At 43.7% G+C, this 25,437-nt stretch overlaps 1 protein-coding gene across 8 annotated transcripts in view; it reads right to left on the reverse strand.

The window, feature by feature from the left end:
- Positions 1–25,437, reverse strand: part of LOC110535210 (solute carrier family 12 member 7) — a 128,051-nt gene that overhangs the window by 84,901 nt on the left and 17,713 nt on the right. The gene's annotated exons all lie outside the window — the stretch shown is intronic.

The following is a 25,437-nucleotide window of genomic DNA, read 5'->3' on the forward strand; positions in this document are numbered from 1 at the left end:
TAGAGTGTGGAGGTGGCAGGTAGCCTAGTGGTTAGAGTGTAGAGGTGGCAGGTAGCCTAGTGGTTAGAGTGTAGAGGTGGCAGGTAGCCTAGTGGTTAGAGTGTAGAGGTAGCAGGGTAGCCTAGTGGTTAGAGTGTAGAGGTGGCAGGTAGCCTAGTGGTTAGAGTGTAGAGGTGGCAGGTAGCCTAGTGGTTAGAGTGTAGAGGTGGCAGGTAGCCTAGTGGTTAGAGTGTAGAGGTGGCAGGTAGCCTAGTGGTTAGAGTGTAGAGGTGGCAGGGTAGCCTAGTGGTTAGAGTGTGGAGGTGGCAGGGTAACCTAGTGGTTAGAGTGTAGAGGTGGCAGGGTAGCCTAGTGGTTAGAGTGTAGAAGTGGCAGGGTAGCCTAGTGGTTAGAGTGTAGAAGTGGCAGGTAGTCTAGTGGTTAGAGTGTAGAGGTGGTAGGTAGTCTAGTGGTTAGAGTGTAGAGGTGGCAGGTAGCCTAGTGGTTAGAGTGTAGAGGTGGCAGGTAGTCTAGTGGTTAGAGTGTAGAGGTGGCAGGGTAGCCTAGTGGTTAGAGTGTGGAGGTGGCAGGTAGCCTAGTGGTTAGAGTGTAGAGGTGGCAGGTAGCCTAGTGGTTAGAGTGTAGAGGTGGCAGGTAGCCTAGTGGTTAGAGTGTAGAGGTAGCAGGGTAGCCTAGTGGTTAGAGTGTAGAGGTGGCAGGTAGCCTAGTGGTTAGAGTGTAGAGGTGGCAGGTAGCCTAGTGGTTAGAGTGTAGAGGTAGCAGGGTAGCCTAGTGGTTAGAGTGTAGAGGTGGCAGGTAGCCTAGTGGTTAGAGTGTAGAGGTGGCAGGTAGCCTAGTGGTTAGAGTGTAGAGGTGGCAGGTAGCCTAGTGGTTAGAGTGTAGAGGTGGCAGGTAGCCTAGTGGTTAGAGTGTAGAGGTGGCAGGGTAGCCTAGTGGTTAGAGTGTAGAGGTGGTAGGTAGTTTAGTGGTTAGAGTGTAGAGGTAGCAGGGTAGCCTAGTGGTTAGAGTGTGGGGGTGGCAGGTAGCCTAGTGGTTAGAGTGTAGAGGTAGCAGGGTAGCCTAGTGGTTAGAGTGTAGAGGTGGCAGGTAGCCTAGTGGTTAGAGTGTAGAGGTGGCAGGTAGCCTAGTGGTTAGAGTGTAGAGGTGGCAGGTAGCCTAGTGGTTAGAGTGTAGAGGTGGCAGGTAGCCTAGTGGTTAGAGTGTAGAGGTGGCAGGGTAGCCTAGTGGTTAGAGTGTAGAGGTGGTAGGTAGTTTAGTGGTTAGAGTGTAGAGGTAGCAGGGTAGCCTAGTGGTTAGAGTGTGGGGGTGGCAGGTAGCCTAGTGGTTAGAGTGTAGAGGTGGCAGGTAGTCTAGTGGTTAGAGTGTAGAGGTGGTAGGTAGCCTAGTGGTTAGAGTGTAGAGGTAGCAGGGTAGCCTAGTGGTTAGAGTGTAGAGGTGGTAGGTAGCCTAGTGGTTAGAGTGTAGAGGTAGCAGGGTAGCCTAGTGGTTAGAGTGTAGAAGTGGCAGGTAGCCTAGTGGTTAGAGTGTAGAGGTGGCAGGTAGTCTAGTGGTTAGAGTGTAGAGGTGGTAGGTAGCCTAGTGGTTAGAGTGTAGAGGTGGCAGGTACTCTAGTGGTTAGAGTGTAGAGGTGGTAGGTAGCCTAGTGGTTAGAGTGTAGAGGTGGCAGGGTAGTCTATTGGTTAGAGTGTAGAGGTGGTAGGTAGCCTAGTGGTTAGAGTGTAGAGGTGGTAGGTAGCCTAGTGGTTAGAGTGTAGAGGTGGTAGGTAGTCTAGTGGTTAGAGTGTAGAGGTGGCAGGTAGTCTAGTGGTTAGAGTGTAGAGGTGGCAGGGTAGCCTAGTGGTTAGAGTGTAGAGGTGGCAGGGTAGCCTAGTGGTTAGAGTGTAGAGGTGGCAGGTAGCCTAGTGGTTAGAGTGTAGAGGTGGCAGGTAGCCTAGTGGTTAGGGTGTAGAGGTGGCAGGTAGCCTAGTGGTTAGAGTGTAGAGGTGGCAGGTAGCCTAGTGGTTAGGGTGTAGAGGTGGCAGGTAGCCTAGTGGTTAGAGTGTAGAAGTGGCAGGGTAGCCTAGTGGTTAGAGTGTAGAAGTGGCAGGGTAGCCTAGTGGTTAGAGTGTAGAAGTGGCAGGGTAGCCTAGTGTTTAGGGTGTAGAAGTGGCAGGGTGGCCTAGTGGTTAGAGTGTAGAAGTGGCAGGGTAGTCTAGTGGTTAGAGTGTAGAAGTGGCAGGGTAGCCTAGTGGTTAGAGTGTAGAAGTGGCAGGGTAGCCTAGTGGTTAGAGTGTAGAAGTGGCAGGGTAGCCTAGTGGTTAGAGTGTAGAAGTGGCAGGGTAGCCTAGTGGTTAGAGTGTAGAAGTGGCAGGGTAGCCTAGTGTTTAGAGTGTAGAAGTGGCAGGGTGGCCTAGTGGTTAGAGTGTAGAAGTGGCAGGGTAGCCTAGTGGTTAGAGTGTAGAAGTGGCAGGGTAGCCTAGTGGTTAGAGTGTAGAAGTGGCAGGGTAGCCTAGTGGTTAGAGTGTAGAGGTGGCAGGGTAGCCTGGTGGTTAGAGTGTAGAGGTGGCAGGTAGCCTAGTGGTTAGAGTGTAGAGGTGGCAGGGTAGTCTAGTGGTTAGAGTGTAGAGGTGGCAGGGTAGCCTAGTGGTTAGAGTGTAGAGGTGGCAGGTAGCCTAGTGGTTAGAGTGTAGAGGTGGCAGGTAGCCTAGTGGTTAGAGTGTAGAAGTGGCAGGTAGCCTAGTGGTTAGAGTGTAGAAGTGGCAGGTAGCCTAGTGGTTAGAGTGTAGAAGTGGCAGGTAGCCTAGTGGTTAGAGTGTAGAAGTGGCAGGTAGCCTAGTGGTTAGATTGTAGAGGTGGCAGGTAGCCTAGTGGTTAGGGTGTAGAGGTGGCAGGTAGCCTAGTGGTTAGAGTGTAGAGGTGGCAGCTAGGCTAGTGGTTAGAGTGTAGAGGTGGCAGGTAGCCTAGTGGTTAGAGCGTTGGATTTGTAACCGAAAGGTTGCAAGATCGAATCCACGAGCTGACAAGGTAAAAATCTGTCGTTCTGCCCCTGAACAAGGCAGTTAACCCACTGTTCCTAGGCCGTCATTGTTAATAAGAATTTGTTCTAAACTGACTTGCCTAGGTAAAAAGTAAAATACATTCTAAAAAATGTTCTTAATCCCAATATGCTGGTTAACTTTGCTGTTATGCACATAGCAACATGGGCAAAATTGCCAATTCCACAGCACACTTATGTTTCAGAACCGCGGACAGCGACCGTATCCAACGCAGGAGAAAGCACATTTGTTATAAAAGATATTTATTAGTGCTGCACCATGATTTTTACATGATATAACTGATAAGGGAATTTATATGCTTAAAAGTAATGTCTAAACAATTCCACCCTGAAACGTAATTATGACATTATGTAACAGATATAATGAATAATTAGACAAACGTAATCATTTGATTCTGTAACATGTATAATGAATTAGAATGGTAAACTTCAGTCTAATAATGTTTGGTCGAGACAAGTAGAAATGTGTGTGTGACTAAGAAGATACAGAGAACAATTAAACTGTGTGTGACCTGACCTGTCTAGAACTCTGAGAAACTTACGATAGAACAAGGAGTTCTTTCAAGGTTCCTCTAATCTCGGGGGAATGGAGCTGTTGTCTGGGTAGTGATAAACAGTGGTGAGAACTATGGAGAAGGATACAATCCACCTACTGTTTGTGTGGAGGTATGTGCGTGCGTAGGCTATCTACTGTTTGTGTGGAGGTATGCGCATAGGCTATCTACTGTTTGTGTGGAGGTATGCGCGTGCGTAGGCAATCTACTGTTTGTGTGGAGGTATGCGCGTGCGTAGGCTATCTACTGTTTGTGTGGAGGTATGCGCGTGCGTAGGCTATCTACTGTTTGTGTGGAGGTATGCGCGTGTGTAGGCTATCTACTGTTTGTGTGGAGGTATGCGCATGCGTAGGCTATCTACTGTTTGTGTGGAGGTATGCGCGTGTGTAGGCTATCTACTGTTTGTGTGGAGGTATGCGCGTGCGTAGGCCATCTACTGTTTGTGTGGAGGTATGCGCGTGCGTAGGCTATCTACTGTTTGTGTGGAGGTATGCGCGTAGGCTATCTGCTGTTTGTGTGGAGGTATGCGCGTAGGCTATCTACTGTTTGTGTGGAGGTATGCGCGTGCGTAGGCTATCTACTGTTTGTGTGGAGGTATGCGCGTAGGCTATCTGCTGTTTGTGTGGAGGTATGCACGTAGGCTATCTGCTGTTTGTGTGGAGGTATGCGCGTAGGCTATCTACTGTTTGTGTGGAGGTATGCGCGTAGGCTATCTACTGTTTGTGTGGAGGTATGTGTGTAGGCTATCTACTGTTTGTGTGGAAGTATGTGTGCAGTTATAAAATGGATGTCTTTGTATTGTGGACTTCAGAACGTTCTCGTGAATAAACTGTACGAACCTTTTGCATAAGCTGAGTCTTTGCCTAATTATTATTAAACTCAGGGTCTTACAAACCTCTGGGATTGGTCAAAGCTTATTGATTATTAGTTATTATCATTGGGATTGAATATTCTCGCGACAATAACCATGTACAATTTCAGTATCACGTCTTAGAGTACCATCCCGTGGCCTCTAATGGATTAGACCATTGAGACAGGTGAGAATCAGACAAGTGTCTTGTGCACCATTAAAAAAAAAAAATTGACTGCTCGACTAAAGAAATCAACAACCTATCGACAAAAACAATCGACTAGTAAACTAAAAATGGGGTCAGCCCTTTACAATGAAGGCCTGGGAACAGGGGCAGAATGACAGATTTTTACATCGTCAGCTCGGTGATTCGATCAAGCAACCTTTCAGTTACTGGCCCAACGCTCTAACCACTAGGCTGCCTGCCGCCCCAAAATGTCCCCTCTAAAAGTGACCTTTGATAAACTAGCTACATTTTGTCATTGGAGCAAAGCTGAGGAGAGTTTGATTGCCAGCCTTAAGCATAGGTTGTGTTGCATTCTGATTAAAATTTACAGCCAAGTCCTAAGAGAGTCTAAAGAGGGATACAGTCCAGTCTCTAAACGGATACTATGGTGACTAGAGGGGATGGGAGCTAGGCTCACTGAGGCTCAGTCAGATCTACGGTGACTAGAGGGGATGGGAGCTAGGCTCACTGAGGCTCAGTCAGATCTACCGTGACTAGAGGGGATGGGAGCTAGGCTCACTGAGGCTCGGTCAGGTCTACGGTGACTAGAGGGGATGGGAGCTAGGCTCACTGAGGCTCAGTCAGATCTACGGTGACTAGAGGGGATGGGAGCTAGGCTCACTGAGGCTCAATCAGGTTTGTTGTAGTCCGTGTAGCCATAAGCTTTTAAGACCTTCAGGTAAACATCACCGTTGTCCATTAGGTAACAGGGTGGATGGGGGAGGTTGAGTGAGTGAGGTGAGTAAGGTGAGTTAGAGAGAGAGAAACAGCAGCTTCTACTATAAAGTAGCTACATAGGCTACTGCATCATCCCACAACTCTTGTTCGTAATGTTAACATGGTGATGCACCTGAATGGATCCTAGGCAGTAGGAATTGTCTCAAGGCGGTTTTATTAGTCTGTCTGTTTTCGTACCTCTCTGTCAGAGAGAGATTTTCAACAGACAGTACCAATCACCACAAGTCAGGTAGAATAGAAAGAACTCCTCTTCTGATCAGCCCCAATTCTGGCAAAGAGGAGAATGTCTATTGGTTTGTTTGGCCTAATGGTCCTCTCTTCTCTGCTCACATACGGTGCATTTGGAAATAATTCAGACCCCTTCACCTTTTCCACATTTACAGTCTTATTCTAGAATGGACTCAATATTTGTTTTTCCTCATTAACCTAAACACAATACCACATAATTACAATGTTTGCAAAGTTATAAAAAAGCTGAAATATGACATTTAGATAAGTATTCAGACCCTTTACTCAGTACTTTGTTGAAGCACCTTTGGCAGCGATTACAGCCTCGAGACTTTTTGGGTATGACGCTACAAGCTTTCACTGTAGGTAACTCTGGCCCACACTGTTGCTATAGTTTCCTCTTAGAGAAGAACACATCGTACAGAATATTGCAGGATTTTATTTTCATTTGTTAAATTAAAAATATTGTTTTATTAATGTCACAAGAGATGTTATCTTTCGTCACACACTGTACTTACAAATCTCACACACATTCACAGGAATAAAGTTTTTTTTTAAATCAATAAAATGGTCCAACTTTACCAACATTATTTTAAGTCATGGCTGACTAAGAAAACATAAGACAGAAATTAATGCCTGCAACCTCAACTGACCTTTAAGGCTCTATTTTAACAAACCTAACGCAACGCTAAATCTAAGGGCTGGCGGTAGTGCTAAAGGGTCAGGTGTGTCAGAAATATTTATGCTATTTTCACATCCAGATTTGTGGGCGCAGTAGCTGGCAGTGGCGCGGAAGGGCTGGGTTTTGATGAATAAACAGGTTGAAGGTGTGTCAACGCTCCACTGGCCAATCAGAATGTGCTCCATTGCTAAAATATGTGGTTGCTTCAAGCATTTTGTATTTATGGTCTTTTATGTATTGCGTTGTCATCAACTCCAATTCGAATCTTAGCCCGTTAAAGCCTAGTTGGTTAAATAGCCTGCCCCATATTTGCTAAACTATGTGTTGAACATGTTTCCAGTCCCATTGTTCTAGTTGCATTGCTTCAATATGGAAATACGTTGGTAAACATAGACTATAGCATTCACCACTGATATAGGGACTAGGCCGAATGTAAATTACAGTCAGGGCATGGACATGCCAAACATAGTCAATAAGCAAGATTACATTCACTAGGCTATTGATAAGGCCTAAAAAGACACAGTATAATTCTGAATAAAAATTAAACAACTTGTTTTAAATAGGCTAAACAAACAAAATAAAAAATGCAATGTCTAAATACAATTACAGGCAATTTAGACTACGGCGGGTTTTACACACATCCAAACTTTGCACAGGAGCTGGACAAAGACCCAATATAACAAGAAAGGGTGACTGTCCACTCTCCATTACACTCGTATTAATTGAATATGATCTCTATGGTTATACTCTCTATGGTTCCAAAAGTAATATTTTATAAACATCATGGAACTATCTTACAGATCATAGTTGCCCTTCTCCAGAAATAGCAGATGAAATTGCATTGCATTCGAGCCATGCACAATCTCAACAGAAACACACATTCTAAACTCATGGATGGTGAATATTTCTAACAAGTTTGGTTGTTTAAATCAAATTAAAAACTCTTTTTTTTTTTAAAACAACATTTTGAAATAGTATTGGATCAGAAGCACGGATTCATAAGTCTCATATCTCCTTCCATAAACATAAGGCAATGTGTGCACACGTAGACCTAAGAGCTTTTCAGCAGGAGGCATGGATGTTTGTCCTAGCCATTGAAGATATTTAATAAAACTATTATATGGTAATCCTACAATAGGCCTAGTTTTAACAAACATGTAGCCAATCTAATTTTTATTGGCTTCAACATGAAAATATATATTTGTCTACACACGTTGCATTCAAATTTTTTGGAAATGAGGTCCAACAGATGAATGATGAATGAAAAACAATAAGCAGTCTATTGTTATAACGTGATGTTCCTAAACAGACTTCCCACAGTCACTAAAACCTTTCATTCAATGGGTATCGCACATAGGCCTAATGAGTCCACGCGAGTTGCATGGACAAAAATAATATGGAATGTCTGTTGACTGTTTGGCTGCTCGTAATATTGTCATAAAGTATTGTATTATAGGCTACCGATTAGTAACAGTAACACTGGTTACTGTTCGCCTCCTCCGGTAAAAAAATGTATGCCATAACCAAGCCCTTAGTAAGCAATGACTGAAAATGTGAAGGAAAAAAAAAAAAAGTAAAACGGTTGTGAAATGTTGCATTTGTGGGAATTTAGGTTCCTTAAACATACCAAAACAATCACAGTCATCACATGATAAAAATCACATGTTTTATCTCAATAGCTTATTTATAGATTTGACATGAACTCAGAGTGTTAAGGGAGGAATTGACACATCGCTACAGTACATCTTGTAATAAGAGCAATTGACTGAAGAAGAAAGTCCAGGCTTCTCCAGAGGGTGTCACTGTTAGATAGGTTGGAGATGTTAACAAGTAACGTTTTTCACAAAACACACACTTTTTAATTAGAGATCCTCCTTTTGCGAGGAAAAGTATGATCGCACCATCTGTCAGAAAACAATACTTTTTGGCCACAGTTGCCCACTCAATAAGAACAAAGTCCACTTCCTAACCGCAGTTGCCAAAGCTTTGAACAGGGAATTGAACAGCTCAAGTAGGAACCAGGTGTTTTCCAGTTGCCCATTTATAAAATGCCAGAAGCCATGGTTATGTTTAGCAGCCAAACAATAAACGTAGGAAAACAAGCTGCAGGCTGACCACTTTAATAACTGACGCAATGGACGGAGTGAATCAGCTAATGTACCAAGACTCTAATGGATGCTCTTCTCTAAGAGATACACTACATATACAAAAGTATGTGGACACGCCTTCAAATTAGTGGATTCCGCTATTTCAGCCATAGCCGTTGCTGACAGGTGTATAGAATAGAGCACACAGCCATGCAATCTCCATAAACAAACAATGGCAGCAGAATGGCCCGTACTGAAGAGTTCAGTGATTTTCAAAGTGGCACTGTCATAGGATGCCACCTTTCCAACAAACTCAGTTCGTCAAATGTTTCCCTGCTAGAGCTGCCCTGGTCAACTGTAAGTGCTGTTATTGTGAAGTGGAAAAGTCTACAAGCAACAACGGCTCAGACGGGAAGTGGTAGGCCACACAAGCTCACAGAACAGGATCGGCAAGGGCTAAAATGCGTAGAGCGTAAAAATCACCTGTCCTCGGTGGCAACACGCACTACCGAGTTCCAAACTGCCTCTGGAAACAACGTCAACACAATACCTGTTCGTCTGTAAAATGGGTTTCCATGGCCGAGCAGCCGCACACAAGCCTAAGATCACCATGCACAATGCCAAGCGTTGGCTGGAGTGGTGTAAAGTTCACGGCCATTGGACTCGGTGGAAACGCGTTCTCAGGAGTGATGAATCACGCTTCACCATCTTACAATTCGATGGATGAATCTGGGTTTGGCGGATGTCATGAGAACGCTACCTGCCCCAATCATAGTGCCAACTGTGAAGTTTGGTGGAGGAGGAATAATGGTCTGGGGCTGTTTTCCATGGTAAGGGCCCCTTAGCTCCAGTGAAGAGAAATCTTAACGCTACAGCATACAATTACATTCTACACGATTCTGTGCTTCCAACTTTATGGCAAGTTAGGGGAAGACCCTTTCCTGTTTCAACATGACAATGCCCCCGTGCACAACGCGAGGTCCATACAGAAATGGTTTGTGAGATTGGTGTGGAAGAACTTGACTGGCCTGTACAGAGCACTGACCTTAACCTCATCGAACACTTTCCTGATGAATTGGAACGCCGACTGTGAGCCAGGCCTAATCGCCCAACATCAGTGCACAACCTCATGGCTGAATGCTCAATGCTCATGGCTGAATGAAAGCAAATCCCCGCAGCAATGTTCCAACATCTAGTGGAAAACCTTCCCAGAAGAGTGGAGGCTGTTACAGCAGCAAAGGGCGGACAAACTCCATCTTAATGCCCATGATTTTGGAATGAGACGTTCGACGAGCAGGTGTCCACATACATTTGGTCATGCAGTGTATGAACTGGGTAAACTAAGGCAACAAGACTTGGATACTGTTTACTCTTCATTTGGAAGCATTATCCACATTCAGTAGAACATATCAGTGGGCCTAAAGGATGTCAAAACTACTACCTAACACCTTACAACACTTCCAAGTTGTCTTGTTTCCCAACTCAACACTATCTAGTGAGAATTAACTACAGAAGAACGTCAATAATGTCAATCTAACTAAGTGGTGAGAATAATAGCAGTGTGTGTGGTCTGTACAGTCAATGTTATTTAAAAAAAATGCAATTAAAGCCATACACACTTTTTAAAATAGAAAAACAACAACATGAGATGTTCAAAGTCCACAGCAATGCTTAAACCACATCAGGAGACCACTTTTGAGGTCTGGAGAAAAAAGAAAAAAAAAATCGAAGAAATTTATATTTTTGTGTGTCGTTATCTTTTAATTGAAGTGAGCACCAGCCAGAGACCGTTGTTTGGTCTGGATTGATGGCTAATAGTAGTTAACATTTAATTGAGAAGGTTATCATTAGCATCATGGCTACAAAGTATAGACATACGAGCGCACCGCCAAGCACATAGATGGGGGCATTCCCGTGTTGGTTTTCAAAAAGTTGCAGAAAAAAACACGAATCACTGAGGCATTTTGACTATTTCTTATGATTAACTTGGGCAAATGAATGAATTTTATAATAAGTTCAAGCAGTGTGGACAAACATATAGAATAAAAACTAGACACAAAAGAGATAATAAATCTAAGCAGAAAGTCAAGCTACTGGGGATGTAGAACTGATGGACAGTAGGTGGTACTTCATTTTGGTTTTTAACAATGATGTGAATATCTTGGCAAAGTCAGGCAGGAGTGAGATCATAGGGCCTGTGTAGGTAATTCAGAATTGGTTGTTCTTAAATTTGGTTGACGTAGTTGTTGTCCGTTTCTTTTTGAGTAGTTATGGAATTCATATGTGGCGATGAAATAGTTTTTGAAGAAAGAGGGTAATAAGTGATTTAAAAGAGCAGTAAACAATTCATTTGATAAGTAATTATTCAATTATTTTTTTAAAGTGGTGCTGGTCTCTAATACCAGCAGATTATATAATTCTTACAGATCGTTTCTACAGATTGATAGTAGTTTGGTTTGGTGTGTCCTGGCCTATATAATATTAAAGCAACTGATGAATGGGACGACCATTGTGTAATAATACTTCTGTTGTCAAGTTCTGACCTTTATTTCCTTTGTTTTGTATTTATTTAGTATGGTCAGGGCGTGAGTTGGGGTAGGCAGTCTATGTTTGTTTTTCTATGATTTGGGGATTTGTATGTTTCGGCCTAGTATGGTTTTCAATCAGAGGCAAGTGTCATTAGTTGTCTCTGATTTAGAATCATACTTAGGTAGCCTGGGTTTCACTGTTTGTTTGTGGGTGTTTGTTTCCGTGTCTGTGTTGTTCACCACACGGTACTGTTTTGGGTTTCGTTCGTTCCACGTTTGTTTTTTGTATTCAGTTGTTCATGTGTAGTATTTCTTACTAAAAGAACCATGGACACTTACCACGCCGCATATTGGTCCTCCGATCCTTCTCGCCTCTCCTCTTCGGAAGAAGAGGAGGAAATCCCTTACATCTATTTAGGAGATCTCTCATTTTGCCAAGTATCCCCATATTTTTGGTGATCGTAGAGGTTATTGTCTTTTAAGTGTGGTTTCCATGATAATGCATCAATCCAAAACACCAAGAAAGCAGATTGTACCGGCTTGATCAACAGGTATATTATTAAAATGGACCCCTATATAATCTCTATTGGAACAATTTTGAACAAATAATAAAACATTAAATTAAAAATTGATTCAATGACAATTTGTTGATTTAAACCACTGAATTATTACATAATTCATCATGAACAACAATAATGTAGCTCAGAGTAAAAAGAGTAAAAATAAGTAAGAAATTATCCCTGCGGCCACACTATCTCCGGGGTTGGGGGTCACCTCCCTGACCAAGGCCCTTCTCCCCAGATGTTCAGTTTGGCTGGACGGCCAGCTCTAGGAAGAGTCTTGGTGATTCCAAACATCTTCCATTTAATAATGATGGAGGGCACTGTGTTCTTGGGGACCTTCAACGCTGCAGAAATGTTTTTTTTGTACCCTTTCCCCAGATCTGTGCCTCGACACAATCCTGTCTGGGAACTCTAAGGACAACTCCTTCAATCTCATGGTTTTTGCTGGTACTAAGATGGAGCTGGAGCAGAAGGCAGATAGATGTTTTACGTGCCCCCAACCGATTGTGTTTTTTTGTTTGTTTATCTGCCTTGTTATTAACTTTTTTTTTTTTACTCATTTTGTACATAATGTCTCTTATGATCGAAAATAACTTCTAGACATCAGGACTATGATTTCTCACCACGGACTAGCAGAATCCTATTTTTCTTCTTTCACGACTCTGACAAGCCCGAGGCGGAGGATAAACGGTTCCCTCGGGAACAGGCCCCGACCACAGTGATCTGCATGAAGAGGAGGCGGAGAAAGAGAGGCCGGAGAGCGGGCTGCCTGCTGAGAAGTCGGAGGCGATCAATCAATTCTGCTAGCAAACATGCAATCTTTGTACAATAAAATCGCAGAGTTACGGGGAAGATTAAACTACCAACTGGACATTAAAAACTGTAACATCTTATGCTTCATGGAGTTGTGGCTGAACGACAACAATATCAACATACAGCTGGCTGGTTATACGATGTACCGGCAGGATAGAACAGCGGCGTCTGGTAAGACAAGGGGAGGCAGACTATGTATTTTTGTAAATAACAGCTGGTGCACAATATCTAAGGAAGTCTCAAGCCATTGCTCGCCTGAGGTTGAGTTTCTCATGATAAGCTGTAGACCACACTACCTACAGAGAGAGTTCTCATCTGTATTCTTCGTAGCTGTTTACATACCACCACAGTTAGAGGTTGGCACTAAGATCGCACTGAATGAGCTGTATTCCGCCATAAGCAAACAAGAAACCACTCACCCAGAGGCGGCGCTCCTAGTAGCCGGGGTCTTTAATGCAGGGAAACTTAAATCAGCTTTACCAAATTTCTAATCAGCATATTAAATGTGCAACCAGAGGGAAAATAACTCTGAACCACCTATACTCCACACACGGAGATACATACAAAGCTCTCCCTTGCCCTCCATTTGACAAATCTGACCATACTTCCATCCTCCTGATTCCTGCTTACAAGCAAAAATTAAAGCAGGAACCACCAGTGACTAGATCAATAAAAAAGTGGTCAGATGAAGCAGATGATAAGCTACAGGACTGTTTTGCTATCACAGACTGGAATATGTTCAGGGATTCCTCCAAATGGTACTGAGGAGTACACCACATCCGTCATTGGCTTGATCAATAAGTGCATCGATAACATTGTTTCCACAGTGACCGTATGTATATATCCCAACCAGAAGCCATGGATTACAGGCAGCATCCGCACTGAGCTAAAGGCTAGAGCTACCACTAACAAGGAGCGGGACTCTAACCCGGAAGCTTATAAGAAATCCCACTATACCCTCGGACGAACCATCAAACAGGCAAAGCGTCAATACAGGACTAAGATAGAGTCGTACTACACCGGCTCTGACGCTAGTCGGATGTGGCAGGGCTTGCAAACCATTACAGACTACAAAGGGAAGCACAGCCGAGAGCTGCCCAGTGACACAAGCCTACCAGATGAACTAAACTACTTTATGCTCGTTTCGAGGCAAATAACACTGAAACATGCATGAGAGCACCAGCTGTACCGAAGACTGTGTGATCAAGCCCTACGCAGCCGATGTGAGTAAGACCTTTAGACTGGTCAACATTCATAAGGCCGCAGGGACAGATGGATAACCAGGACATGTACTGCGAGCATGCGCTGACCAACTAGCAAGGTGTCTTCACTGATATTTTCAACCTCTCCCTGTCCGAGTCTGTAAAACCAACATGTTTTCAGCAGACCACCATAGTGCCTGTGGCCAAGAACTAGAGGTCGACCGATTAATCGGAATGGCCGATTAATTAGGGCCGATTTCAAGTAATTCATAACAATTGGAAATCGGTATTATTGGGCGCCGATTTTTTATTTATTTATTTTTTACACCTTTATTTATTCTTTATTTAACTAGGCAAGTCGGTTAAGAACACATTCTTATTTTCAATGACGGCCTAGGAACAGTGGGTTAACTGCCTTGTTCAGGGGCAGAAAGACAGATTTTCACAATAAAGAACATCCAATAGTCAAAGGTTAATGAAATACAAATGGTCCTATAATTCCTATAATAACTACAACCTAAAACTTCTTACCTGGGAATATTGAAGACTCATGTTAAAAGTAACCACCAGCTTTCATATGTTCTCATGTTCTGAGCAAGGAAATGAAACGTTAGCTTTCTTACATGGCACATATTGCACTTTTACTTTCTTCTCCAACACTTTGTTTTTGCATTATTTAAACCAAATTGAGCATGTTTCATTATTTACTTGATTTTATTGATGTATTATATCAAGTTAAAATAAGTGTTCATTCAGTATTGTTGTAATTGTCATTATTACAAATAAATAAATAAAATAAATAAAAATTGGCCGATTAAATCGGTATTGGCTTTTATGGTCCTCCAATAATCGGTATCGGCACTAAAAAAAATCATAATCGGTCGACCTCTACCAAGAATACTAAGGAAACCTGCCTAAATGACTACCGACCAGTAGCACTCACGTCTGTAGCCATGAAGTGCTTTGAAAGGCTGGTCATCGGTCACAACACAATCACCCCAGAAACCCTAGACCCACTCCAAATTGCATACCAACCCAACAGATCCACAGATGATGCAATCTCTATTGCACTCCACACTGCCCTTACCCACCTGGACAAAGGGAACACCTATGTGAGAATGCTATTCATTGACTACAGCTCAGTGTTCAACACCATAGTGCCCTCAAAGCTCATCAATAAGCTAAGGACCCTGGGATTAAACACCTCCCTCTTTAACTGATCCTGGACTTCCTAACAGGATGCCCCAAGGTGGTAAGGGTAGGTAACAACACATCCGCCACGCTGATCCTCAGCATAGGGGCCCCTCAGGGGTGCGTGCTCAGCCCCCTCCTGTACTCCCTGTTCACTCATGACTGCATGGCCAAGCATGACTCCAACACCATCATTAAGTTTTCTGATAACACACCAGTGCCTGATCACCGACAACAACGAGACAGCCTATAGGGAGGTGGTCAGAGACCTGACCATGTGGTGCAAGGACACCAAATACTCCCTCAACGTGATCAAGACAAAGGAGACGATTGTGGACTACAGAAAAAGGAGGAACAAGCACGCCCCCACTTTCATCGACAGGGCTGTAGAGGAGCAGGTTGAGAGCTTCAGGTTGCTTGGTCCACATCGCCAACAAACTAACATGGTCCAAGGCAACCAAGACAGCCGTGAAGCGGGCACAAAAAAAACTATTCCCCCTCAGGAGACTGAAAAGACTTGGCATGGGTCCTCAGATTCTCAAAAAGTTCCACAGCTGCACCACTGCCCGGTATGGCAACTGCTCGGCCTCCGACCGCAAGGCACTACAGAGGGTAGTGCAAATGGCCCAGTACATCACTGGGGCCAATCTTCCTGCCATCCAGGACCTCTATACCAGGCGGTGTCAGAGGAAGGCCCTAAAAATTGTCAAAGACTCCAACCACCCTAGGTATAGATTGTGCTCTCTGCTACCGCATGGCAAGCGGTACCGGAGCGCCAAGTCTAGGTCCAAGAGGCTTCAAAACAGCTTCTACCCCCAAGCCATAAGACTCCTGCACATCTAGTCAAATGGCTAACCAGACTATTTGCATTACCCTCCTCTCTTCCTTCTCCTCTCCACACCACTGCCACTCTCTGTCGCCATCTATGCATAGTCACTTTAATTAACTCTACCTACATGTACAGTTGAAGTCCGAGGTTTACATACACCTTAGCAAAATACATTTAAACTCAGTTTTTCACAATTCCTGACATTTAATCGTAGTTAAAAGTCCCTGTCTTAGGTCAGCTCAGATCACCACTTAATTTTAAGAATGTGAAATGTCAGAAAAATATTAGAGATATTGATTTATTTCAGCTTTTATTTCTTTCATCACATTCTCAGTGGGTCAGAAGTTTACATACACTCAATTAGTATTTGGTAGCATTGCCTTTAAATTGTTTAACTTGGGTCCACGCGTTGGGTAGCCTTCAACAAGCTTCCCACAATAAGTTGGGGGAATTTGGCGCATTCGTCCTGACAGAGCTGGTGTAACCGAGTCAGGTGTGTAGGCCTCCTTGCTTGCACACGCTTTTTAAGATCTGCCCACAAATTTTCTATAGGATTAAGGTCAGGGCTTTGTGATGGCCACTCCAATACCTTGACTTTGTTGTCCTTGAGCGATTTTGTCACAAATTTGGAAGTATGCTTGGGGTCATTGTCCATTTGGAAGACCCATTCGTGACCAAGCTTTAACTTTCTGACTGATGTCATTTTCCTACCTCATGATGTCATCTATTTGTGAAGTCCACCAGTCCCTCCTGCAGCAAAGCACCCTCACAACATGATGCTGCCACCACCTGCCACCGTGCTTCACGGTTAAGATGGTGTTCTTCAGCTTGCAAGCCTCCCCCTTTTTCCTCCAAACATAACGATGGTCATTATGGCCAAACAGTTCTATTTTTGTTTCATCGGACCAGAGGACATTTCTCCAAAAAGTACGATATTTGTCCCCATGTGCAGTTGCAAACCGTAGTTTGGCTTTTTATGGCGGTTTTGAAGCAGTGGTTTCTTCCTTGCTGAGCGGCCTTTCAGGTTATGTCGATATGGGACTATTTTTACTGTGGATATAGACACTTTTCTACCTGTTTCCTCCAGCATCTTCACAGGGTCCTTTGCACTTTTTGCGCCAAAGTACATTCATCTCTAGGAGACAGAACACGTCTCCTTCCTGACCGGTATGAAGGCTGAGTGGTCCCATGGTGTTTATACTTGCGTACTAATTGTTTGTACAGATGAACGTGGTACCTTCAGGCGTTTGGAAATTGCTCCTAAGGATGAACCAGACTTGTGGTGGTCTCCAATGTCTTTTCTGAGGTCTTGGCTGATTTCTTTTGATTTTCCCATGACTTCAAGCAAAGAGGCACTGAAATTGAAGGTAGGCCTTGAAATACATCCACAGATACACCTCCAATTGACTCAAATTATGTAAATTAGCCTATCAGAAGCTTCTAAAGCCATGACATCATTATCTGGAATTTTCCAAGCTATTTAAAAGCACAGTCAACTTAGTGTATGTAAACTTCTGACCCACTGGAATTGTGATACTGTGAATTATAAGTGAAATAATCTGTCTGTAAACAATTGTTGGAAAAATTACTTAGGACATCTACTTTGTGCATGACACAACTAACGTGCCAAAACTATAGTTTGTTAACAAGACCTTTGTGGAGTGGTTGAAAAACAAGTTTTAATGGCTGTGCCAATGCACATTGACTCTGTACCGGCACCCCCCTGTATATATTGTTATTTTCTACTGCTGCGCTTTAATTACTTGTTACCTTCATCTCTTCAGTTTCTTTTGAAACTGCACTGTTGGTTAGGGGCTCGTAAGTAAGCGTTTCACTGTAAGGTCCACACCTGAGATCAATTATAGACAGTTGTGTGCCTTTCCAAATCATGTCCAATTAATTGAATTTACCACAGGTGAACTCCAATCAAGTTGTCGAAACATCTCAAGGATGATTAATGGAAACAGGATGCACCTGAGCTCAATTTCGAGTCTCATAGCAACGGCTCTAAATACTTGTAAAGAAGGCATCTCGGTTTTCTATTTTTAATACATTTGGTAACATAAAAAATAAAAATAAAATTGGCTTTATCATTGTGAGTGCGGCAGGGTAGCCTAGTGGTTAGAGCATTGGGCTAGTAACCGGAAGGTTACAAGTTCAAACCCCCCGAGCTGACAAGGTTGTTCTGCCCCTGAACAGGCAGTTAACCCACTGTTCCTAGGCCGTCATTGAAAATAAGAATTTGTTCTTAACTGACTTGCCTGGTTAAATAAAGGTAAAATTTAAAAATAAAAAAAATGAAATTGTGGGGTATTGTGTGTAGATTGATGAGGGAAATCAATTAAATCCATTTCAGAATAATAACAAATATGGAAAAAGGAAAGGGGTCAGAATACTTTCCTACATTTTTTATTTTATTTTATTTTATTTCACCTTTATTTAACCAGGTAGGCTAGTTGAGAACAAGTTCTCATTTGCAACTGCGACCTGGCCAAGATAAAGCATAGCAGTATGAGCAGACAACACAGAGTTACACATGGAGTAAACAATTAACAAGTCAATAACACAGTAGAAAACAAAGGGGGAGTCTATATACAATGTGTGCAAAAGGCATGAGGTAGGCGAATAATTACAATTTTGCAGATTAACACTGGAGTGATAAATGATCAGATGGTCATGTACAGGTAGAGATATTGGTGTGCAAAAGAGCAGAAAAGTAAATAAATAAAAACAGTATGGGGATGAGGTAGGTGAAAATGGGTGGGCTATTTACCAATAGACTATGTACAGCTGCAGCGATCGGTTAGCTGCTCAGATAGCTGATGTTTGAAGTTGGTGAGGGAGATAAAAGTCTCCAACTTCAGCGATTTTTGCAATTCGTTCCAGTCACAGGCAGCAGAGTACTGGAACGAAAGGCGGCCAAATGAGGTATTGGCTTTAGGGATGATCAGTGAGATACACCTGCTGGGGCGCGTGCTACGGATGGGTGTTGCCATCGTGACCAGTGAGCTGAGATAAGGCGGAGCTTTACCTAGCATGGACTTGTAGATGACCTGGAGCCAGTGGGTCTGGCGACGAATATGTAGCGAGGGCCAGCCGACTAGAGCATACAAGTCGCAGTGGTGGGTGGTATAAGGTGCTTTAGTGACAAAACGGATGGCACTGTGATAGACTGCATCCAGTTTGCTGAGTAGAGTGTTGGAAGCCATTTTGTAGATGACATCGCCGAAGTCGAGGATCGGTAGGATAGTCAGTTTTACTAGGGTAAGCTTGGCGGCGTGAGTGAAGGAGGCTTTGTTGCGGAATAGAAAGCCGACTCTTGATTTGATTTTCGATTGGAGATGTTTGATATGAGTCTGGAAGGAGAGTTTGCAGTTTAGCCAGACACCTAGGTACTTATAGATGTCCACATATTCTAGGTCGGAACCATCCAGGGTGGTGATGCTAGGCGGGCATGCGGGTGCAGGCAGCGATCGGTTGAAAAGCATGCATTTGGTTTTACTAGCGTTTAAGAGCAGTCGGAGGCCACGGAAGGAGTGTTGTATGGCATTGAAGCTTGTTTGGAGGTTAGATAGCACAGTGTCCAATGACGGGCCGAAAGTATATAGAATGGTGTCGTCTGCGTAGAGGTGGATCAGGGAATCGCCCGCAGCAAGAGCAACATCATTGATGTATACAGAGAAAAGAGTCGGCCCGAGAATTGAACCCTGTGGCACCCCCAAAGAGACTACCAGAGGACCGGACAGCATGCCCTCCGATTTGACACACTGAACTCTGTCTGCAAAGTAATTGGTAAACCAGGCAAGGCAGTCATCCGAAAAACCGAGGCTACTGAGTCTGCCGATAAGAATATGGTGATTGACAGAGTCGAAAGCCTTGGCAAGGTCGATGAAGACGGCTGCACAGTACTGTCTTTTATCGATGGCGGTTATGATATCGTTTAGTACCTTGAGTGTGGCTGAGGTGCACCCGTGACCGGCTCGGAAACCAGATTGCACAGCGGAGAAGGTACAGTGGGATTCGAGATGGTCAGTGACCTGTTTGTTGACTTGGCTTTCGAAGACCTTAGATAGGCAGGGCAGGATGGATATAGGTCTGTAACAGTTTGGGTCCAGGGTGTCTCCCCCTTTGAAGAGGGGGATGACTGCGGCAGCTTTCCAATCCTTGGGGATCTCAGACGATATGAAAGAGAGGTTGAACAGGCTGGTAATAGGGGTTGCGACAATGGTGGCGGATAGTTTCAGAAATAGAGGGTCCAGATTGTCAAGCCCAGCTGATTTGTACGGGTCCAGGTTTTGCAGCTCTTTCAGAACATCTGCTATCTGGATTTGGGTAAAGGAGAACCTGGAGAGGCTTGGGCGAGGAGCAGCGGGGGGGGCGGGGCTGTTGGCCGAGGTTGAAGTAGCCAGGCGGAAGGCATGGCCAGCCGTTGAGAAATGCTTATTGAAGTTTTCGATAATCATGGATTTATCGGTGGTGACCGTGTTACCTAGCCTCAGTGCAGTGGGCAGCTGGGAGGAGGTGCTCTTGTTCTCCATTGACTTCACAGTGTCCCAGAACTTTTTGGAGTTGGAGCTACAGGATGCAAACTTCTGCCTGAAGAAGCTGGCCTTAGCTTTCCTGACTGACTGCGTGTATTGGTTCCGGACTTCCCTGAACAGTTGCATATCACGGGGACTATTCGATGCTATTGCAGTCCGCCACAGGATGTTTTTGTGCTGGTCGAGGGCAGTCAGGTCTGGGGTGAACCAAGGGCTGTATCTGTTCTTAGTTCTGCATTTTTTGAACGGAGCATGCTTATCTAAAATGGTGAGGAAGTTACTTTTAAAGAATGAAGCACTGTAGGACAGACACTTCAAAACCGTATTCCTTACAATACATTTTTTGACTGTCTTTTTGCCAATTATGAATGTTTTATTCAATGTGTTTCTATGGTCTATAGTAGTAAAGGACAAATTCAATATTTTATAGATGTTTTTTTTTTTTTTATACCTAAAAAAGGGGTCCTACATTTCTTTATAAAATAGCTAAATTATCCATCTTAAAACAATCCCATAGCTTAGTACACAGGTAATACAAATTACTGATGCATTCTGTTCATGTCTTATGACAAACATTGGCAAATAAATACTTTGTTACATTTAGTTGATTCGCTACGAAGGCATGTTTTTATATTGTTGAATTCTGCTGTAATGCCTAGATTCCATGAGGGGCCATAATTATCATATTATTGGTTCTATGTAGGCCTTATAACAACAGTTCTATGTAGGCCTTATAACAACAATTCTATGTAGGCCTTATAACAACAGTTCTATGTAGGCCTTATAACAACAATTCTATGTAGGCCTTATAATAACACTTCTACGTAGGCTATATGTGGGCCTTATGACATAATAATTCTATGTAGGCTGTATGTAGTAGGCCTTATGATATAACGGTTCTATGTAGGCCTTATGACAGAGGGTTCAAGTGTTATCAAATATAGATGCTCTGTCAATGAAACGAAGGCTATTGTTGAATATTTTCTCCTCAGGGCAGGTTGGTACTGAGCCGTTGCCTGAGGAAATAGCATGGAAACCATCTTGTGTTACACAGTACTGTGCATGTGTGAGGGGGAAACACGCAGGGTGCTTATCAGTGGTGCCACATTGAGGGTCAAGCACCCAGGAGAGGGGCTGTGTGGGGAGGGTTCATAGGGCTTGGAAACAGGACGTGTGATTGGAGGTCAATGTAGCTCCGACTCGTCCCAGGCTCTCAACCAATCCGTTTACCCGATTTTATTTGACCAACTAGGCTTTTTACAAACACACCAGTGATACAGAGCCTGTCAATTAAATGAGTGTGAAAACACGAGTGCTGCTGGTGTGTGGGCGAAGGCTTGAGGGTGGGCTGCCATTACTCAGAGAACATAGATTCCCAGAGATACTCTTCATTCACAACCAGCTCACACAACCGGCTTCCTGTGCAGAACAAGCGCTTCCCCTGAGGCAAAGGAGTGAAAGAGGCCATGCTCCTCTTTTGACATGTGACTCCCTCCAACTGTAAACATTCCCAATGAACACAGATTACACAATCCTCTGTCCAGGACAGGCGCTCAGAGGAACAACTCAGCTGAACCGTCTTCGGAATTCCAGAGATGTGCGTGTTTAGAAAACACGTCGTGCTCCATGACTCCCAGTGGGCGTGGCATGACTTGGAGACACAGTCTGTGGAGTTGGGCTGTACTGCAACGGAACCTGCCTCAGGATACACCTAGGACCTGCTGTCGTAGCAAGCTGACCTCAGTACACAGTTCAGTAAAAACAACTAAGCGTTGAGCAACACCGCAGGGCACGGGAGCATGGAGGAATCATGCTGAACTCAGGGAGGTCAGGGTCAGTATGAGGCAGAAGTGATCGTAGTTCCTACATCCATGTTCTGCTTCCTTCACATGAGTTGTTGCAATATGCTGGTGAAGGCATTCTTTTAATCAGTCTATATAATGGTAACGTACATAAGATCTACTGTACGTACATAAGATAACTACTGTATTGTTAAGATTTTCCAGGTTTACAACTAGAATAATCCATAAATGGAGCGGAATCTTATGATTCCTTCTGAATTCGTCTGGTAGTATCAAAAGATAACAACAGTCAGGTAAAAAAATAATAATAATAATAATTCCTGGACAGGTTCTGCAGGTTTCAAATAGTAACCACTAGATTGTACAGCCTGCTCACAGTCTATAATTTTCTTGAGTGTGCTAGTAGTGAAAATACACTGTGTACTACACATGACTTCAGGCACATGGTTTACTACACAGGACTTCAGGCACATGGTTTACTACACAGGACTTCAGGCACATGGTTTACTACACAGGACTTCAGACACATGGTTTACTACACAGGACTTTAGACACATGGTGTACTACACAGGACTTTAGACACATGGTGTACTACACAGGACTTCAGACACATGGTGTACTACACAGGACTTCAGGCACATGGTGTACTACACAGGACTTCAGGCACATGGTTTACTACACAGGACTTTTGACACACGGTGTACGTATGAGAGCTAGAGGAAACGGGTTGGAATATGATCTAGAGTATGATCTAGAGTATGATCTAGAGTATGATCTAGAGCGCTATTTGATGCCATCTGCTTATTACCCGCTAACGATCACTGCGCAACTAGAAAAGCACGAGGGCTGGTAGAGTTAACGCCGCCACCACCACCACCACAGCAACACAGCCTGGTTTGAAACAATACCGGGCATGGAGAGGAAAAAAAACAGGAAACACATGCCACGTCCCCAGTACAGTGACCACCTGGCCTGCAGAGACACACAGCAGCAAACTGAACAACTTGACTTAGCTTTATGTATCGTTTGTCTGTTACAACATTTTCAACTGTGTCCATTATAGCCTATTCATGTCAAAGGTCATACACATGCATGGTAAATTATTTTTTTTTAAATCAACCAGTTGCAACCTAACGTTACATTCATCCAACTGCATTGTTTTTCCAAGTCCACTGAGCAAACAGGCCATCGGCACAGATTACTTTTGGTCAATGTGAATTCCAGTTGGACGAAGATGAAGGAAAAGCTCTGCTTTTCATTCAGAGAGCACTAAATTCAGCCCAGCTCAAAATTCAGATTTAATTAAAGTTGTGTACTAAACCACAGGACACGGAAGGACAGTTTTGTCTAAAAATCAGTTTTTGAAATGTCAACAACCATTTATTATTTTCAAAAAGTTACCTGTTTATAGAAAGAGCTAAGTCTTTTCCAAGCAAAGGTTGAATGAAACTAGACCGGCTGTTTAGTTTGGCTGGCTAGTGCAATATGCTAAAAGCACGATGACTTTAGCTTTGTAAACCTTTGAGTGAGATGCTTCAGTGCATACATCTGAAATGGTTTACTCCTACCCTGTTATTCAATGGGGTGTTTTTACGCTCAGGAATAATTTGACACAGATCTCAGGTTTTGTTTCCGTTCCAGTTCAGGTTTAAATACTCCTAAAGACAGAGGGAAGGCCGATGACAAATTATCTGCAGACACAGACCGACAGAGACAGTGACAGACAAACATGAGGAGTTGCTCGCCTTCCCTCCAATATCTGCTGGGTCATTGAGCACAAAAAGGTATTGGGGTAAAGACAATAGACACCTAAACAACTTTTTTTTAATTTAACCTTTATTTAATTAGGCAAGTCACTTAAGAACAAATTCTTATTTACAATGACGGCCTACACCGGCCAAACCCAGAGGACGCTGGGCCAATTGGGAGTCCCATAGGGAGGTGCACAATCACGGCCGGTTGTGATACAGCCTGGATTCGAACCAGGGTGTCTGTAGTGACACCTCTAGCACTGAGATGTAGTGCCTTAGACCGCTGCACCAGAGGTCATGATTGTCTCAAATGTCCCCATGTTTTTCTTCTAACCAAAGTCTAGTAATTGTTATTATGGGGAGTGATTCAGTATTATACAGGTACTACAAAGCAGGAACCAGACCGATTACAGATCACTCTGAGGAGGTGGAATCTCAACTCTCCCCACAGAGAACCAACAGAAAGCCAATAACATTGACCGCTATCCGACTCTCCCTTTCTTTCTGGCAGTCTCCAAGTAAACAAAGTCAATGCATGAGTTTTAAACCCTACCCGACCGACCCTCTGCGCCACACAGATAGACCCCTGCCAGAGAGCTGATATAACCAGCCACCACTCTTCTTCCCAGTCTGTCAAATCTCACACAGTGGGCGGCCATAATTGCGCGCCGCTGTGGAACCTGTTTGTCCCTCGCCTTGTGAAACAGTGGAAAAACAAAAATAACAGCAACGGTTTGGCACAACAATGGGGGCTGTGTGGAGTCTGTTAGCACAGACTTGTGGGAAGACTCGGTTAATGACATTCCCATGTTAGGGCTTGTTATTCAGAATTGGCTATGGTTCACGGGAGAATTGATGATGATGATTTGCAGTGGTAAACTGTATTGTAGTGTGTAGCAGCATGCTAACGGAACAGAAAGACACTGGCTTCTCAATTAGAGAAGATGTATCATTATGTCTCTGGATGCTAAGGCTAATTATTTCTGACAGTGTGACTGTGGAGAGACTGAGTGAAGGGAGCAATGAGATCAGGAAGTGTGGTAGCAAAACTGCAACAAAAAAAGAGAAAAAGAGAGTGGGAGGAAGAGAGGAGGGGGCATGCGTGCGAGTCGGGACAAAACAAACCAAAAAGTCTCGGAGTATGTGAAAACACTTCTCTAACATGACCCTGTCTACTGTCTCCCATCTGTATTACCTGAGAAACAAAAACTAAACTAGAGGAAAGAGCTGCTTAACACAAAATGTATAGCCAAAGCAAATGCAGCCCTATAAAGCCCTGGCCATCATCTCTGTTAGAGTCAAGGAAGTGAGTTGCTTTGACCTTTCCATCACCAACCACCTCCGTCGTGACCAAACACCTGATCTGACAATACACCTAATCTGACAATGCACCCCCACATCCCTTCACCACACACCTGATCTGACAATACACCTGATCTGACAATACACCTAATCTGACAATGCACCCCCACATCCCTTCACCACACACCTGATCTGACAATACACCTGATCTGACAATACACCTAATCTGACAATACACCCCCACATCCCTTCACCACACACCTGATCTGACAATATACCTGATCTGACAATACACCACACACCTGATCTGACAATACACCTGATCTGACAATACACCTAATCTGACAATACACCCCCACATCCCTTCACCACACACCTGATCTGACAATACACCTGATCTGACAATACACCTAATCTGACAATACACCCCCACATCCCTTCACCACACACCTGATCTGACAATACACCACACACCTGATCTGACAAAACACAGCAAAACCCAAAACGACAGAGTCA

The sequence above is a fragment of the Oncorhynchus mykiss genome, chromosome 11 (genome assembly GCF_057628025.1).
Source record: "Oncorhynchus mykiss isolate SJ-2025 chromosome 11, ASM5762802v1, whole genome shotgun sequence".
NCBI classification, from domain to species: Eukaryota; Metazoa; Chordata; class Actinopteri; order Salmoniformes; family Salmonidae; genus Oncorhynchus; species Oncorhynchus mykiss.